The 13,696-nt window shown below is 37.6% G+C and overlaps 1 long non-coding RNA gene across 1 annotated transcript in view; it reads left to right on the plus strand.

The window, feature by feature from the left end:
• The window catches only part of LOC113121106 (uncharacterized), a 38,293-nt gene extending 26,031 nt beyond the window's left edge, over nt 1-12,262 (plus strand). Inside the window, exons 2-4 of the long non-coding RNA XR_003294673.1 lie at nt 8,713-8,796; nt 12,018-12,150; nt 12,227-12,262. This is a non-coding gene — a long non-coding RNA (uncharacterized LOC113121106). The remainder of the gene's footprint in view (nt 1-8,712; nt 8,797-12,017; nt 12,151-12,226) is intronic.
• The last annotated feature ends 1,434 nt before the right edge of the window (nt 12,263-13,696 follow it).

The raw sequence follows: 13,696 nt of genomic DNA on the forward strand, positions 1-13,696 counted from the left end.
CACTTGACCACCGGCACCGTCCCCATCGTGTTGTAGTTTTAACCTATAGCAATAAAGCACTTAATTCAGTTAGTGACTACGTGCCTTCGTAATTTAGCGTGAGCGGAACGAGCGCCGCAGTAAAGCAGCAGGTGTCCGATTTCATTTATCATTTGAGGAGAGTGAGGCGAGCTAAAGGATGGCGGAAGATCTGGTTTCAAAGCGAAATGCAAAAGCACCTATTTGGAAATATTTTGGATTCAAACCAAATGCCAACAGGGATGTGTTTGATTTTCGTTCGTTGCATATTCGATGGTTGTGCGGTGTTTTTTTTTTTTTTGTTTTTGTTTTTTTTGCAAAAAAATTAATTGTAATAGATATTACATTTTGTGTCATTTTAAAAACAATTCATTTATTCTTATTCAACTGTTTATAAGCATGCTACAGTGTTCTTTATTTATTACAGTTCGTTGAAATCACTGTGTGTTACTAATTTAATTTCTGTTTTGGGATTCATTTGTTTTAAAGAAATGTTCGTTATTAATACCTTATTAAAGTTCTTGCTCACAACAGACTTTGTGTTTTGTATCACTTGTGCACTGTCCGTTTTCGGAGCATAAACCTGCCCGTGTAATGGGTACCGGAAACTGTTCTAATTAAAAGATTATTAAATGTTTATTAATATTTAAAGAATGTGTGCCACCTGATCATATTGCACCAAATTGCAACACTGCACTCCACTGGGTCTAACGCAACACATTTACGATGCCGAAGAGTGAAACGTGAAGTCGTGAAAGATGATACAAATGCAAACCGACACTATTATTATATATTTAGCCCCACCCACTGAAGCTTCGAATATTCGATATTGATTGCTACCTAAGCTTCGAAGCTCAAAAAATGTCATTCGAAACAGCCCTAATATATATATACACACACGTGTGTGTGTGTGTGTGATTTATGATTAATATATTATATATAATTTATTTATTTATTTTTCACATACAATGAAAGTCAATGGGGTTCAGTTTTGCTTTGTTGGATGTTGCGGAGATGTTAGTCAGAAAATGCGGCCATGCAATCCTCTGGCCATGTGTTCATCTGAAGCCTCTACTGATTTCCTTCTAATCATACTCAGCTGGTGGACGGCTTTACAGAGCAGCATGATGGTTTATCAGGCTGAGGGCCAGTATGGGGTCCATATGCCAACCCTTTCTTGAGAGTGGGATAGTGCTGTCCATTTTGGACAACACTTGTAGAATGGAGCTTCAATAAAGGTTGTAAACCGATCCGGCGGTGCGACCTCTGAACTCTGACATGTCACTTAATGGCCAAATGAGACGTGTTGCAATGGCGAACGTGTCCAAGAAGCTTAACTTCGGATCAGTGGATCAATGCTCAGTAATGCAGTCACAGTAATCTGAAGGGTCAGGACTTCCTTTGCACGCCCTTTGTATTGATTTCTAAACACATTATTCTTTATTTCTCTATTTTGCCTTAAATACTGCTGTTTTTTGCACAATTGCACAAGTATGACATAGTTCGAGGTATTATTCAGGATACACTCTTTTCAGGGTAGAGGTCATGGATAAAGATGTGTAAAACTATGTGTTTTCAAAATTCACTGTCTGGATGATTAGTTGGCCTTTATCATGAATGCACTTGTTATTGACCATGAAGGAAAGTTGTGGGAAATGGACTTGGTATTCAAATTGGCTTATGGTTTTGAAATTTGAAACTTCCCTCTAAAAATCTAATGTTTTAGCTAAAGCTAAAGTTTGGCTAAAATGATTTTTTAGGGCCCTATAAAATAGGTTTTGTTTTAATATTTCTGGTTTTAATTAAATTAACAAAAAGCATATCTTTGAATTGATAAAAATGACTTCATTTATAATTTGTTTAATTAGTTATCATTAGTTAGTATTATTAATGTTGTAGGACCTTAGGACCCCACAAAAGTGGCATAAACAAGGATAGGTGTGTGTGTGTGTTTAGTCCCAGTGCGAGTGTTTGTGGTTTGCTATGGTGTGATTTAAAGTTGTGGTGTAATGACGTCAGTTGATTAATGCCACAGATTTTCTGCTTATCTGATCTGCTCCACTCTCAAAACCACAACTATAAACACCAACACAAGATAACAAACGGCCGTTTCCTCTAGTGCCTCAGTGCTGTTTATTTAATGGAGTGAATGTGTGCTCGTGTGCCACGACCGTGTGTCAGTCATTATGACTATAACCCTCTTTCTATTGCTGCCGGTCAGCACAGCAGCTGCTGCTTCCTCTCAGAATCCCTTGTTTCCTGTGCAGTTTCCTGTTGGCTTCTGAATCGGGCTCATAGAGAGGCAGGAATGGGGCATCCGGCTGAGCAAGTGCATTAAATCATGCGAGAGGGTGCAGAATAAAACTAAGGGCATGCTAGACGAGGGAGTGAAAGAGGAGAGAAGAGAGAGAGGGGATAGAAACCACGCAGGCAGCGGATCTGGGCTCAGGTCAGCTGCTCTCGTCCCACGGGAGTCTTCAGTCAGCACACACACACACACATGCGCTGCCTGCTGCTGCCCACTTACTGGACTGCTGACACCGCCAACCTCCGACACACACGCTCTTATTGATCTTTTCTGAATCGCATTAAAAAAGAAGGACAGCGAGCACAGGTTCCTGTCATCTTTCCGTTCTTCTTTGTCCATGTGACGGGGGAAATTGTCCAGTCTGCACTCTGCAGTTGGGACAGTTGTGACCCTCAAACGCCTCACACACAAGGTTTTGATCCATCAGCCGCTAAGATGCTGAATGTGACTCTTTATGGACTTCAGAGTCCAATTCAATTTACAGTTTATGAATGTTTGATGCCTTTGAAATGGTTTCAGATAGGATTGTTATTGCACATTTAAGTAAATGAAAACTTAATGAAATTTCAAGCTGCAGTTTAATATGGTAAAAAAAAAAAAAAATACATTAATCATTATTTGAAATGCCACCTATAAATGTTTGCAGCAGCCCATTTTATTTAAATTGTCTTTTAAACATGATGTACACTTAAATGTCAAGCTGTATTTTAATTGATTATTTCAATTCTTTGAAATTAGTAGTTATTTATTTTGTGGTGCTGTGCAAAATTTATTTGTATGAATTTTAATTAAGTTTGATGACTGTGTAATTTACACTACTATTAAAAATGTTGAGTTTAATGTTTAATTTTATATATTTCTTTTAAGTTCACTAAGGACTTGTATTTGAACACATACAGTAAAGGGTGATATTGGTGAAATATAAAAATATTTGTTTCCTATTTAAATGTTTTAAAATGTATTTTATCCCTGATTATCACTGTTGAAAACAGTATGCCACTTAATATTCATTGTGACGTTTGATCACAATGTATTGTTATTGTTCTTTCAACAATTAAATGCATCCATTTGTTAATGAATAAAAGTATTATAATTATTTTATTATATACATTATTCAATCATTATGACTACTGACTCCAAACAGTATGCAGTAGTGCATATTACCTTTTTTTTTTTTTTGCTAGGCTAAATAAAAATAAAATAACAGTAATTGCAATTCATAAATGAAGTCATTGCTATTTAGATTCCAGCCGAATGTCCAGTACCTGTAATGCTTTCTATAAGGGCTGACTTGGACGGCCTGTAAACACATGCAGACACAGAGCAGGCCTGTCATCAGCCATCAGCATCACACTCAACTCCTTTCCTCAGATTCCTCTGCTTCTGATCAGCACTCTGCCATAGCATGTGCTGTGACCTTGGCTTTTTATAGTCTCTCTCTCTCTTTGGATGATAATTCGAGTGCTGACAGGCTGGCCGTTTCTCACCTCCTTTATACACACACACACACACACACACACACACCCTCAATCTGCTGTTAAACAAGCTACCCGCTACTGTCTCTTCAGCATAAACATCCTTTTCCTTCAGATTTGCGGCCAGGATTGTGTTTCATGTGAAGTAGTTGTTGGACCTGTCGCTCTATCTGTCTCTCCTAATGTACTTAACTTTAAGCCCGCCTTACCGTAGAATTCTGGCAGACACTGTTTGCCTTCCTTCAGACATACACAAACTCCGTCTGGTATTAATCAGATGCTTCAGTGCAGCATGATGAATTTCATTGTGATTTCATGCACACAGCTCTTCAAGCCTGAACGTTTCTCAGTTGAGTTCACTTCAAGGCGCATGCAGGTACAGCGCATGTTTCTCACTTTCTGTCTAAATTAAGACACACTCAGTCACACACGACTGGATGACATTTTAAGCAAGAGAACCTGTAACAGAATAATCTTAGCATTGACTTGAAAGCCATTCAGTTGTGCTGCACTTACTCTCTTAGTCACTCATTTGTGAAAGGGTTACACATTTAGGGCTGCCTGATTAATCAAAATCATTTTTAGACGCACCAACTATTGTCACGAACTTGTATTGAGAAGTGCTTATGAACTGGCTTTTGTCAACAAAAGAGAAACCCTGTGGTTTTAAACCAAGCTTCATGGTTTAACATTTGAGAATGCAGAAATGAGACAGCCAGAGCTTCAGTATTGAAAGTTTAGCTGTACTGTACATTTCAAAAATATTTTCTTGTATTTGTAACTTGATTATTTATTATTATTATTTATTTTCTTTAGTATTATTAATATTATTGTTGTTGTTGCTTATAATAATAATAATAATAATTATGGTTGGGTGGTCTCTTGATCAACACTGTGATATTTATTACACACTTTTACACCTACACAATGGAGGGCGACACCATTGGGCGCTCACATTGTGAACGGTTTCATTTATTATTATTGTAACTTTTGTCGCCACTCACTTCCAGTGTAGCCGTTGTGTCAGACAGCAGTTGTGTTTCTTTTTGTCTGTTGTGGTATGTTGATATTTCCTTGTGTTGGTGAGTAGCTGCCATTGTTCTCTGTTGGAGACGTGCTTACATGAACGTATTGTTATTATTGTTACACAGAGACAGTACAGTAACGCACTTGTTCTTATTCATTCGTACTCGCTGAACCACAAAAGATCATATTTTCCATTTTAACGGTCTCCTCTTATCTTTCCCCTCAAGGCTTATTCCATAAGGTGTTTTCTTTTTCGTTCCCTCTGAAATATGAATGAATAGTGCTCAGAGGGGCCTCAGAGCAAAGTTTGTGTGTGTGTGGTTTTAAATAAAGTTGAAAAAGAGGGTTGACAAACACCCAGTGACCACCTTACACGCGCTGTATTATAGTCAAGAAGCTTACATTTCCTTTCAGCTCTGCTGAAATGGGATCCTTTCAGTGTTTGGGAAGGACAACTTGTTTGTTAGCATGATAGCCTTCTGTTGCTTTTCCAATGTTGTGATGTGATGATTTACTAGTGATGTCACTTGATTCATTTAGGGATCTTTTCTATAGGTTATTTTGTGTTTTATGCAAGTCCATGAGTGTCATACAGGTTTAACATGGGCACACACATACACACACACACATGTGTAATGGTTTTTATACTGTACAAACTGTATATTCTATGGCCCTACACCAACCCTACACCTAACCCTAACCCTCACAGGAAATTTTGTGCATTTTTACTTTCTCAAAAAACTCACTCTGTATGATTTATAAGCGTTTTGAGAAATGGGGACATGGGTTATGTCCTCATAAGTCACCCTCTCCTTGTAATACCTGTGTCATACCCATGTCATTATACAGAGTTGTGTCCTGATATGTCACAAAAACAAGAGCACACACACACACACACACACGCTTAAAGCAAAAGCTATAGGGAGATGAAAGCTCGAGACACATCGAGGGGGAACACATGTGAATGGAGGTGGGGAAAAACAACTTGAACCTGTTCCTTCAGGCTCCGTGTGTCTGTTCTCTGTTACACTCTCTGTTTCCCCGGCAGGTCGTAACAAGACAGAGACACCTCCTACACTCTTTCTCATCCGGATCTATCCTCCATTCCTCTGAGCGTCTTTTCACAGTCTCTTTCGACAACCTTCTGACCTCTCTCACATTAATCATTCCCGTCACACCATCAGGCTCACCTCAGCCTCAGCTCAGCCTCGCGAGACGGACACGTGTGAAGGAGATTTGTGTTGCCCTTTCTGACGCGTGCTGTGCTAATGAACATGCACAATCTTTACCGTCAGCTGAGCATTGCATCAAGTCGTCAGTCGTAGCAGCACAATGGCCTGGACGTTTACGGTCTTCACATACAGATCTACACTTTTCAATCGTCTGTCCAGAGACTAATCGAACAACGTCATGTCAGCAACAGACAAGGTTACAGAAAGCTAAATAGATTTAATTGTAGCTCACAATTCCCCTATTCCTCACGTTCATTAAATGTTTGATTATGTTGTCAGCAGCATTAGCTAAAGCACATTACTCTAAGATCCCCTTTAGGGAACATTTTGACAGATTTCAGAGAATGAATAAATAAATACATACATGGGTTTTCAGATTGATCATTTTCCACAGATTTCCGTGAAGCATGTTAAATTACTGTAACTTTAATTTATTAATTATGTCTTATGAGTGCCCTTCAAATTAATCTAAAAAAGTATTTAAACATGAATCTCTTTTAGGCATGCAATTATAATGAATAATTCAAATGAATAATTCAAAACATTTTAAATAATGCACAAGTATATTAATAATAAATAATTAATTGATGATAATGCTTAATAATTTAGTTGTATATGTATACTGCAGAAAAGTTTAAAAGAAGTCTCTTATGCTCATGGAGGCTGCATTTATTTGTCCAAAATACAGTAAAAACAGTAATATTGTGAAATATTATTGCAATTTAAAATAAATGTTTTCTGTTTTAATATATTTTAAAATGTTATTTATTCCTGTGATGTTAAAGCTGAATTTTCAGCATCATTACTCACATGTCACATGATCCTTCAGAAATCAGTATAATATGCTGATTTGCTGCTTAATAAAGTTTATTATTATTATTTATACATTTATTTTTTGATGAATGGAAAGTTCTAACAATTAATTCTTTCTAAAATAAAAGTAAACATTTCTTTCTGAACTTTTGGACAGAAGTGTATATTAATAAATGACTACACAAGTGGTAGAGAATGAAGGTTTGCCGTCTGCAGAGCTCTGTGGGCGAAGGTTTCGTGTGGGCCTGTTTCTAAAACAGTTTGGGCTGCTTAGCGTTTTTCTTTCTTTGGAGTCATCCTCTTATTTCCATGCTAACATCAAACATGCAAACAGAAGCTATAGCTGCATAACATTTATTCTGTGTAAAATTGTGAGTCATGGTTTTTTCACATTTATCGCCTGACGTGTGATCCCAATGACAGTTAAAGTGGAAGTGGCTTTTTGTGATTATTGTCACAATAACTAGTCCGGTGGCTTGGCGATTGGGTTATTTCTTTGAGATCCGTTTCAGCAGATCACATTTTCACATGTTTGTGACATGCCAGAGCGAATTGATTCAGTTCAGCCTTCGGTCGACAGACTGAGGACGCTTGTTCTCCTTAAAATGCAGTGAATGTTTGCTGGCTTAAGCCATGTGATGTTTTTAAAGCCTATTTTCATGAAGGCGAGGGAAATAAAGCATGACGTCCTGCTTTGCATCTGGCCCGTCCCACAATGCCATGTGGCGTCTGGTGTCTGTAGTGTCCTAAACAGTCCTCTCTAATGACCTGAGACTGAACTCTTTTCCACAAACACACGCAGCTGCTGTTGTTTTCCAAATGTACAGCGCCACCTAGTGGCTTTTCTCATTGATACACACAGTCTGTCTGTAAGGTTTGTCAGTGTTTATTCAGACTATGGCCAATTTGTGCTCTATTGAGGAATTTAATTGAGTTATAACACATCTATCAACCTCTTACTAATAATTTATTTAATTTGTCCTTTGTGTACAGCAATGTTTATAGATGCATTTCTAGAGAATTTAGTCTTTTTATCAAATGCTATTTTTGCCAGCTTTACTGGAATTGACACGCAATAAAATTTTATCTTGTTTACAAGCAGCATTTTTTATATTTTTAAGTATTAGTATTTATAAAGTCTAGTTAGTTTTATTTAGTTCAGAATTGATCAATTGATCATCATTTTTGATGCGTCAAAATGATGTCATTTTATATTTATTCCCTATTAATTTCAGATTAATTTCATATTATAATTTTTTTTCTCTGTTTATTTAATTTAACAGTTTTTTAAAATAGTTTTTATTTTAGCTAATGACAACTCAGTAGCGAAATATAATTTATGAATAAAATAAAATAATATAAATAAAATTTATTGGTACAAAATAATGGTTGTTGTGGAAAATGATGGCATAAATTGATAAATCATTTTACAAAAATTAATATTTAATTGTTTTAGGTTCATTTAATATATAAACCAATTAAATATTAATTTTGTAAAATGATTTATATATATATATGTGTGTGTAATTATTGATATTCTGTTCAGTGACCAGGGGAAAACAATAAAATCTGCTGAAAAGTTTGAAAATCTAAACAAAAATAAAACAAAACCCTGGTAAATGTTTTCAAAATAGTTTTAAAATGATAAAATATAAATCAAAATCAAAATTGAGTACATTTTTTAATTAGCCTTTATCAAAAACGAGCCCTAACTGTAGCTGTAAACTCCAGAGAGACTGCTGTATCTGCTGCTTCAGACTCCTGGAGTGGTGAGATTAAAGACATGTCTGCTTTGGTAACGTGTCTTCTTCCTCTCTCCTTCTCTTTATCCTTCTCACAGCAGGTTTTGTTCAGCAGAGGATTTGGAGCGAGTGCAGCGGAGGACGCAGAAGAGCCGTCGCCATGTGCATTTGACAAATACCCGGTAACTGTATTCTGTGTGTGTGTGTTCATTTAACACTATATAAAAGCATTAGTGCTGCTGCTGTTTGCTGTGTATGTGTGTGAAGCTGTGATTAGGATTAGTCTGCAGTTTGGCCATGAAGTCAGTCGCAGTCTCCGCAACACCTGTTTCTACAAACCTTAAACCACACACACACACAGCATAGCACCTGTTCACTCATGCTGTCGTTGTCGGTCCCACTGCTGTCTGAACACCTGCTGTTGTTTCACGTGTGAGCAAATGTTGACAGCGGTGTTTTGATAGTGAGGCCAGCAGTCGACGTCGCTCAGCACCTTGTTCTTTGGTGTACGGTTACATCGCTTCACCAAAACATTAGATTAGCAACACACAACTAATCTACACCAGTGTGTGTGTGTGTTTCAAAGGTGAGGAGTGTGTTGAGAATTGTGTTCAGTTGAAATCATTCTGTGACGAACAAATCAACAGCACTTGTGGAATATTGTTTAAAAAAATCTGTTTTGATTTAAAAAACAAAAATCTGGGTTACAGCGCACTTTAAATGTGAGATTTGGGCCAATCTATAAAAATATACAATATTTTCAGTAGTGTAACTGCAACACAATAAACTGTGATCCCTAAAAACTTTACAGTAACTATAAAAATATTGAGAACAAATGACAAATAATTGGAAAATGAAATGTTGCCTCAAATCGATGTAAATAATTTTCAAACAAATGGTGTTGAATGAGTTATCATTTATATGTACTGTTATAGTTTTATAAGTGTTTTTAAAATGTCTTTTATTTTTATATTTTCAGTGTCCGTTTTAAGTTCATGTTGTGGCATTGATTTTTGAGTGTTTTGAATATTTCTTTTTAGACTGATTTTATTTCGAGTGAGTTTTTTTTCCTTTCTTTTAACTGTGGGTGTGATGCCTAAAACATTTCAAATAATCATCAAAATGTCAAGAATTTTATATTCTTAAATGCTCCTTAAAGGGGGGGGGGGGGGTGAAATGCTCGTTTTCACTCAATATCCTGTTAATCTTGAGTACCTATAGAGTAGTGCTGCATCCTTCATAACTCCAAAAAGTCTTTAGTTTTATTATATTTATAAGAGAAAGATAGTCTGTACCTATTTTTCCCGGAAAAACACGAGCGCGAGTAGACTTCTGCGTTGAGAGCGTCTGTGACATTACCGTGAGGAAAAAAACATCCAAAACAAAACATGGCTAACTGTCAGATTCAGACGTATATTAATGATCCAGATCCAGAGTCTGAAATTTAACAAGTTTAACGGAGGCCAGCGAGTAGTGCTGTGCAGGTAAACCTCACTCCCCGATCTCAAGAGATGCACTAGCGACAGACACTAGTGGCTGTAGCCATTTACCCTCCTTGTTAGTGCGTCCGCCTCCCATGCCGGAGACTGGGGTTCGAGCCCCGCTCGGAGCGAGTGCGAGGAGCATCAGAGAGGACCCGGGAGAGAGGGGTTATATAAGAGCAGCATCAGCAACGACGTCTCTATTTGGTATGTACTGAAACTGTATATATTTGCTTAGCGGTTTTGGAAAATGACTAAGTTCCACTTTATGTCGTCTTTTTTTTTTTTTAAGCTGTACATGTGGGAGTGCAGTTGGATGACAATGTTGTTTGGCATGTTGTTTAGTTGATGTGCTTAACGTTACGCGCCGATAGCTAAGTTAACAACACAGAGATATTTGAAGCAGTTTTACTCAACGCATGCGATTCAAACACACGATCGTGACCCTTTTTCGTTGGGACTGCATTATCCTTAATGCTGTGTTCACACCAAACGCGAATAGAGCGTCAAATTCGCGTCTACCGCGTCTAGTTTGCCGCTTGACCATTTTGAGATCATTCGCTTCATTCGCCTGAGTAATTCACTTCATTAGTGCGTGAAATTAACTTCAAAACAGACGCAAATTTGCGTCATGGGGGGGCTTCTGCCAGCTGAGTTCACGCAGCATTTTCAACCGCCATTTTTATTCGGATAATTTTCAAAATATTACTGTTATTGTGTCATGAAATGTAGTTTTAAAAGTATTTCATGCGAGAATGTCGTTGTTTTAAACTCAAATATGCGGTTTATTTATAATGACAGCATCTATTTAAAAAATGTGTTTCACCGATCTGGGAGATGAGCTCCATGCTTCATCATGTATCCGCCGAGAGCAGCCTCACCTTGGCTAGATCTTCTGACATTTGACGCTGGCTCTGATGTCTCTTTAGTGGTTCATATATATATATATATATATTTATATATTAATATATATATATATATATATAGGTCCTTTTTATTCCTGTCTCTATAGAAATATGAACTTTTGTCATATAGCTCCGGTTGACGGCTCACTGACAACATCAGTCGTTCCTCCTTGTTGAATGAGTGGAGAAGGGTATTCCTGCACAACCGGAGGCTGCAGGAACATACTGTTGAATGAGTGACTCCTAGCAGGCTCCTGATTGGTTAACGTGGCGCGAATTGACGCCAAAGTTCAAATTTTTCAACTCGGGCGGCAGACGCGAATTCGCTGAAAAAGTACATTTGTTTTAAAAGAGGAAAAGAAAAAAGAAAAGAAAATGGTAAAGTTAAACTTGACCTGAGTTGTCTCAGAGCATTATGAATCCCCGGCCAAAACAACTCTGAGACGGGGATTTGCTGATGCACTTGACTGGAAAGCATTGCTAAAACAGCACTAAAGCTTTTCAAAGCCTCTATAAATCCACAGTCAGGAGCTTCATCCAAATAAAGGAAACACCGTCACTCCCGTCCCGTGAGAGATTATGGAACTAAAGTTCATTGTAACAGAGTTAGAATGTTTTTTTTGGGGGGGGTTGTGTATGTAATTGGAACTGATTTCTTGTGATAAACCCGAATCCTGTTTGAAACTGCCAAGGACAAAATAGAGATGCCTTCCCAAAAAAGATAATTCAAGAAGAAAAAGTCCGTCTCACTCTCAACCGTTGGATGAATGTGCTGCTGATGACTGAGAGCAGAGGCTAAAGTGGACCTTTCTGGCATAAATGAGAAACATTGTGTTTGGCGATAATGAAAAACTGTATTTCAACAAGCACTGAAGTGGGAGTATTATAGTTTTGGGTTGGTTTATGGAGCCTGTGGATCCCAGCAGCTTGCAGTAATTTAAAAAAAGACACTAGATTTGTGCACTCAGTATTCGCCAAAGCCCAAATTCACTGTAACGTGTGTGTTTGTGTTTGCAGGGGGCCGTATGGGCGAGCTGATGAGGATGACGATGGTGAGTGAGCTCTTGCTGTAGAGTCTGATGGTTTGGTAATAATGGACGTCCCAAATGGCCAGCCCAGTGTCTCCACCTTCACGACCCCGGCCTCAGAGGTCAGCGAACACACAGACGCTGCTTTGTGTATGTCTGATGTGTACGTGTCTGATGATCTGTCACTGTGTCCTGCAGAGGAGCAGCAGTTCTGAGTCGCTCAGTGAGAAGGGCCCTCGGAGCTCAAGAGTTTTGACGCTGTGGTGTTCGACGTGCTGAAGGTCACGCCAGAGGAATATGCAGTAAGTCAGAAAAACCTTACTACTGCTATAATACTGTTATACTGAGTATATACTAATAATAACGATAGTAATAATTAGATGTATTATTATTATTATTATTAATAAACACTTTTATTTTATAGTACAGTGATATTATTGCTAAAGTAATATTACTTTATTTTTAAGTGTTATAATTGAAATACAACATTTTTAATAATAATATAATTAGAAAAATTACTTTTAATATACTTTTATTAGTAGTAGTAGTAGTTAGGGATGTGCCGGTACTAGTATGGGTACCGAACGGTACCCGGGCAAATTAAATTTGGAAGTGATCATCCCTATCCCCTTGAAGTGGGGACTTTGGAGTGAGTAGGGCATGTGCGTACCAATTAAGTAGTCGTTAGGAATGCACTTTGCAAAAGGAGCAATATAATTTCCTCATTATCTTCAGCTGGGATGTTCCTGTGACGGCAGATTCCCTGATGGTCATCGACATAAAAACAATATACATTTAATGTTTTAAAAAGTTTTATATGTATATATTCGTTTTTATATGTTATATAGCATATTTTAAAAACTTATTTAAATATAAAATTTATGTTTATTTGCAATGATTATGCTAACAACAATAAAAAAAAAATAAAATAAAAATTAAAGGTCCCGTTTTACGCGCTTTTTTGAAGCTTTGATTGTGTTTACAATGTGCAATATAACATGTGTTCATGTTTCACGTGTAAAAAAACACAGTATTTTTCACACAATTCACCTATCTGTATACTGCTGTTTCCACTGTCACAAAAACGGGCTGATGACTTCCTTGGTCTATGAAGCCTCTCCTTCAGAAATACGTAACGAGTTCTGATTGGGCCAGCGGTACCTGTGCTGTGATTCGACAGCAGCTGAGAGCAGGCTGCCCTCCTGGTAACGTGATTGGGCTAGAACGCACGTGCTAGAGATGTATTTATAGTCACAGGAGCGTTTTTACTGACGAGATGCGCATGAAAACCGCATTCGTTTTTTTGCACAGCCCTAACATCAAGTTAACAAAGCTAAACAGCGTTGCCCTTTGTGTAATAAGTTACAGAAACTGTTAAACGCACCAACTTAAATAATAAAATACACTTACCAGTTGTGGTCCATAAACAACGCCTTCTCCAGACAAAGAGGGAACTGCTCCATCTTTCAAGAATAATCTTTGTGCAAATCCAGCATTAAACTGATTGAGGTTGAGAAAGTTGTCCTCAGCAAACTGTCCTCAGCAAAATGAGCTGCACATAGTTTTACATGTGCATTATAATTTTCGGGAACCGAGTTAAACATAAATTGTAACCATTAATCTCAAAGTACAGCGTTCCTGGGAAGCCCAAACAAAGGTGATTGGACT

This window comes from Carassius auratus, chromosome 20, assembly GCF_003368295.1.
Source record: "Carassius auratus strain Wakin chromosome 20, ASM336829v1, whole genome shotgun sequence".
In the NCBI taxonomy this organism is placed as follows: Eukaryota; Metazoa; Chordata; class Actinopteri; order Cypriniformes; family Cyprinidae; genus Carassius; species Carassius auratus.